The 5,983-nt window shown below is 42.2% G+C and overlaps 1 protein-coding gene across 1 annotated transcript in view; it reads left to right on the top strand.

Annotated features, from left to right (window-relative positions):
• Positions 1 to 2,462: 2,462 nt before the first annotated feature.
• LOC147799429 (plexin-B-like) overlaps positions 2,463 to 5,983 on the top strand; it is a 40,374-nt gene continuing 36,853 nt past the window's right edge. The window contains exon 1 of the mRNA XM_087135602.1: positions 2,463 to 2,753. The gene's annotated coding sequence lies outside the window, so the exon portion shown is untranslated. The remainder of the gene's footprint in view (positions 2,754 to 5,983) is intronic.

Raw genomic sequence — 5,983 nt, 5'->3', positions numbered from 1 at the left:
TATTCATAGGGGTATTGCTTCTTTGGATGTTTTCATGTATCGTTTTGCACACAGCTTAACTTTCTGTTCCCCCTCCATGTCACTGCCCCGCGCCTATGTTTTTGAAAATCATCAGCCCTTCAATACACTCGAGAAACATTTGTGTCGATTACACTGGAGTTTATTACAACTGACATGTTTAGAGGTAATGTAACTCGATGGTAACGTGGCGCTGATATATGACTCCACAGAATCGATTGGCAAGCAGCGTTAAGGGGGTGGTTCAAAACAGAGTCACCTACAAGCCGGGGTAACTTCTGATTGGAGAACGAGAACAGGTGTTTTCAAGATGTATTTTTTTTTTTTTTGCGTCGGGGAGATGTTAATTTATATAACGGGTTTTTGACGTTACCCAACTTATTAATAAAAACTGTATGCTCAGTGCTTGTCCGAGAGCTTGCGAAACCGGACCGGCCAGTCGACCCCGGCAAGCTCGGTGGTGAAGTGGTTAAGACGTCTGCACTAGTAAGCAGGAGGTCGTGGGTTCCAGTCCCACCCAAATAAGCTTATGACTTTTTTTCGCAAGCTCTCGGACAAGCACTGAGCATACAGTGTTTATTAATATATACGTTGGGTAAGGGCAAAACCCGTTATATAAAAAAGAGAACAGGTGTGTCTTATGGCGAATTTGTGCACCTATTATTACGATCCAATTCCGCGGGAAAGTATACATCTGCTTGAATCGTTGCAACCGACATGACTTCAGGTTAAATTGGAATCTGTGAGGCAGATGGGATGAAATGCAGCGGGGACAAGAGGAAGTGATGACATTCCGATCTTCTATGGGAGATATAAATCTTGGAGAGCTGCAAATGCATAAAGATGTCAACAAAGTGTCACTTCACTGAACCCGTAAGTCACGATGATTTGTGTGTGGAAGGACAGCCCCCTTTTTTGTTTGCATTTAAAGCTCTTCCAAAACTTGGGGATCCTTTGCAGGGCATGATCTTGACGAGTTACGATCAAGCCAGAGTAGAAATCGGACTACCACAGAAGCACTCCATCCGGGTTTCGAGAAGTTGTTCCTCAAAATAGCCGGGTATTTAAAAGTACTCGAGACGGACAGTAATAACTCCTTGGGGCAGGTGACTGGATGAGTGCTTTCAGTAGATTCACGCCATCTCTTGACAACTACGACGGAAGAGCAACAGCCGCAGTTAAATGACAGGAAAGAGGAAGTAACCAAACTGCAAACATCAAATGTTTCACACGTGAATGCTCTGCCTGGTCAGGAAGCGACTAATACTCAAGGTTAAGGAAGCAGTAGATTGTGTTGCCACTGGTAACACTCTTGCTTGCTGGAATTTAGAGGCAGTAGTCTCTGTATCGCTATTGTCGGTGGATCGTGGAGAGAGACTTCAAGTAACTCTTCAGTGTAAAACGTCAGCAGATTTTAGATCAAATTTGAATGTCTTTGTCTCATGTACTCCTTTAAGAGTATGAACATCAACGACGCAGCCTCACGAGGGTGACTCATATAACCCTGAATGCAGTTAGAAGGCAACATTTGTTAAAGGAAAGCCATCAGATCTATTTGCTAATGCAAGCAATTCTAAACCGAAGGGGAAAGACCACTTTAAGTAGGTCTTAGCATACATAGGATCTGTTATGAAGGCAACGAAGAGATACTTCGCTAGCCAGATACTTCGCCAGGCTGTTGATAGGCGGAACTTATCAACAGCCTTTTTCCTAATGACGAACAACAACAAAATGTCCCAAACGGCTTTGAAACCCCTGGTTCTTTCCGAACCACACGCTCATTTCAATAGTCCCAGGCTGTTCAGCAACAAACAAAGCTTAGATTCAGGTGTAGCAAGTAGGCCTATATCCGCCCTCATGAATTATCATGTTGCAGCATAAATTACCTCTACTTCGTAAAATCTGTATTTATACTATGCTTGAGGTCATGTTTTCCTTTGAAGTAATTGCAGAAATCTCTTGTCGGAATTTGGTAGAATTTACTCTTAAAAACTTCCTGTACAGTACAAGTTAAAAGAGAGAGGGCTCGTGACATTACCCACCTTGGATTTGGCTGGATTGGTGTACACACCTGTATCTCCTGTTGAATAAGAGCAAGCCAGGTTCTGAAATATAGCACATGAAATATCAGGTCAGTGCAATCGAGTAGGTCAACTCTGGTGGAGGCATGGCAACGGGCAGGAAGTTGAGGTTTTTTACATAATTGTAATCATTGGCAAATCACATCAAAATAAAAAGGCCCCGATTGGCTGTAACCGTTTAGAAAGCGTTAACAGACTTCATGTAGTATACCGATACCAAGAAGTCACCGACATTGTAATAGTAGACTGTGATTGGTTGATGGTCCTGCTGCAGTTTGTGCTGAACGTAGAATTGTGTATAGAATGATCCAGAAATGTAAACAGTTATGCATATAAAATACAACACAGAATTTGTTAAAATCACTCTGCTTCCTGTTTAACCTATTCATGTGTTGATTTGTTTCTACTGCTGGTCTCAACTGGAATTATTTTGAGCTCTTCGTAGCCTTTAAATTCGACCAAGTCATTTAATCCAACTTATAATAATATCCACGAAATTTACATCATATTTGAACCAATCCACTTAATTCCTTGATTGCCCCCTTTTGGATGAACTGATCGCCTCCAGTGATTAAAGCCAACTTGTGGGATAGAACCCACAGCAATCAGATGCTGTGGCCGTCTTTCTGTCAGGATTAAGGCATGCAAATTCGCGTGAGTATTACTCAGTTTTAAGCTTCAGTCTTAATTGGATGGGAAATAAGTTGTCCTATCGGAGGAGTCCTGTATGAGTGCTGTGCACTTATCAGAAACAGAGAGTTCATCCAAAAGAACTAGGCCTACATGGAGCTCTAGAAGTGCCGTCTGATTTTCAGCGGTTCAGATAGTGATCGAGCTTTTGCATGCAGGATATCAGTATCTTCGGGGGAAAAAAGATATGATGAAATGAATTATGATGAATTATGAATATGACACTGCTATAATGTTCCAAGCACGGCTGGGGGAATCGTTGTGTATAGCGCCTACTAGCACCAGTGGTCTTCAGGCTCCTCTCTGCGCAAGCACCAACACCAATTTTATAGAAATTGTAAACACTGAGCCTGGAATTTGGTGGTAGTGATAAGTTGTACCGGTGTACGCAGAGCGGACCAAACAGACAATCTAGAGGAGTGTTAGTACCAAGTGTGTCACAACCACACACATTTTGCACAAATGTGGCCATTCTTTCAAATGCCGTCATCCGTATGATAAAATATCACAGAATACCGGAATCGTTGGGCTGAATTAGATTTCTCCATCCCATAATAGCTTATATCAATATGTCGATATCTTGCTTGCAATATGTCGTCAGCCTGAGATATATCATATAGCATGATAAAAGTCGCATGGCACTTCCATATCACTGTAGCAGTTTCACTTTTCGCGGTTTTTGTAATTTAAATTTTGTTCTGAGATACCTCCAGCGTGGGACCTTGTGCCAAGAATGTCTCAGAAATCACCTGATTTGATCGTTCTACTAACTGCTACGCATCACCTGATCGAACTCTTGTGACTTTTCCTAACTTTCCCCACAAAACTATTGAGAAGGGTTTTAATCTTGGTAGCTCCCTGGCAGTGACTGAAACGGGGGGGGGGGGGTTCCATATCCATTCCCATATGTTTGTGCACAAAACACTGCTATATTATGAAAATGCACGCAATGCCTACTCCCCTCTAAAATACTCCTCCCTTTGACAAATGCATCAGGCCAATGTCTGGGATGCTTGCCAATGTGTCTGGAAGCTTGTGGTTGGCGCTAGCACTGTAAACAGATAGTGTGTTGACCTGGAGTCCTGGATAAGCCCTTGTGATTGACAGGGCCGAGCCTGGGTCTGGAGAGGCTGGTCACGTGGAATTATTTACATTGTCTAGGCCCAGCTGTTGTGCTATGAAGGCCCAGGATGAATGAGTCACAGTGATTCAAGCATGTATAGCGGGAATTTCCCGTGTATTTTTGGTATCGCCGATGTATTTCCATATTGTTTAATTCAGCGCTCCCCACTGCATACCACGCCCCCAAAAAGGACACTTCCCCCACAAAACACACTGAGAAGCCTTTCTAGGAAGGCCTCCGTCTGCTTTATTTTGAAAAAACAGAAAAAATTGAATAGGGATCGTTTAACAAATCTGAGACAATTTTGGCACAATGTTCTGCATTAGTGTCAACAATTGACGTAGGTGCCTCTTCGGGATCACCCCACTGCAGACCAAGCCCCCAAAAAAGACAATTCCCCCACAAAACATACTGAGAAGTCTTCCTAAAAGGATTTCCACCTGATTTTTTTCTGACCAAAACTGAAAAAGACATTGAATAGGGATAGTTTTATCCACCAAATAAATCTGAGACAACTTTAACACACAGTGCTGCATTGGCCGTGATATTGGACAAGGTGCCTCGTCCCAGGGGAAACTAAAAATCTAAAATTAAAGTTCATACTGAAGACAAGAAGGCGGTCAGGCTTAATCGTGTATCTTACAAACACATAAGTCAAAGACAAATTCATTTGATATCCTGAATTGGAATTGAAAATGGCAATGGAAGTGAAATTGGCAATGCAGATGACCTCTCTAAATTCTGAGTGAGGGGACCAAAGGAGCACAGGCATTGATGAGTTAGGGGCATTGCATTCTTCAGTCGCCATTTAGGATTGCAATATCATGCAGTAACATAGTATATGGGTGTGCTTAGTGGCAGAATGTAACAGATTGGTGACTTTCAGAGCAAAATCGGGATGCTGATAGCGGAACATTCGGGAACGCAAAAGGATTACAGCTGTACAATCAGAACGATGATTACAAACCTGCATTCTCACTGCATACTGAGAGTGGGGTCCTAGTAGTAGAGATAGGAGAGTTACGGATCACACACCCCTTTTCACCGTTTTCAGCAAAAACCCCTGGGTAGTACATCGACTCAACAAATCGGGGGAATTCCCTTAAAATCTGGAATTTCAGATTTTAACAATTTTCCCTGGGTACCTCATCGACCCCAAAATCTGACTCTAAAAATACCGGGTAAATATACATCTTCTGAGCAAAAACCCCCTTTCATTCACCCGCGCCGGGGATTTCCACTTCACCTTTTGACCCCGGCGCCGCTAGCTTTGCTCGCTGGATAAACAACCCGTGACTAGCGCCGGGGATTTCCACTTCACTGACCTTGAACATTTGACCTCGGTGCCGCTCGCTGGCTAAACAACTCGTGACAGAAATCCCGCCCGAATAAAAATGAGAAAAATTTAAGAAATCTATACATAAAAATAGAGAGATGAGCAACCACCAATACCGACCTCTACTAACGAATTTCAATCGATTTAAGAAGGCGTTTTTAGAAGATTTTGTCAAACGGTATAACATCCCATTACCGGCACCAAAACGTAAACATCATACACGATCTGAACTAATAAACGCTACACGAGCGGATCAAAAACAATTAAGATACCTCCAGAGTCAGTCATATCGGCAGCTGTTGAAAACGGTACAAAAGTATAATATTCCTTATGCAAACAAAGACAGATACGTAAAACAAGACTTTATCAATGCGATTAAAGCCTATACACAGCCTAAAGAACTCGAGAAAGTAGACATTAAACGTATATGGCGTTTTAAAAATAATTTTCGTAATTGGGAGTTGATTCCTCGCTTCTATGAAGACGATTTAATACATTTTTTTGATTTTTACAAGCAGTTGATAGAGAAAACAGCGTTAGCCGAACTCAAAGAAATCGGGAGTTACAAATTACAAACACATCTTAAAGTGCAGTTTAGATTGGAAAAAATTGACGGAACGATTGACTACGGCACCTTTCCCTTTCAGAGCGATCAAGATGTAGTAGCAAATAAAGCCGACGTTAAAAATGCACTTGTTAAGCAGCGCGAAGAACAAATCGAACAGGTGGAGGCCC

The sequence above is a fragment of the Acanthaster planci genome, linkage group LG04 (assembly GCF_054643075.1).
Source record: "Acanthaster planci isolate LZ-2023a linkage group LG04, COTS_SCS, whole genome shotgun sequence".
In the NCBI taxonomy this organism is placed as follows: domain Eukaryota; kingdom Metazoa; phylum Echinodermata; class Asteroidea; order Valvatida; family Acanthasteridae; genus Acanthaster; species Acanthaster planci.
This window is presented reverse-complemented; position numbering and strand designations above follow the sequence as displayed.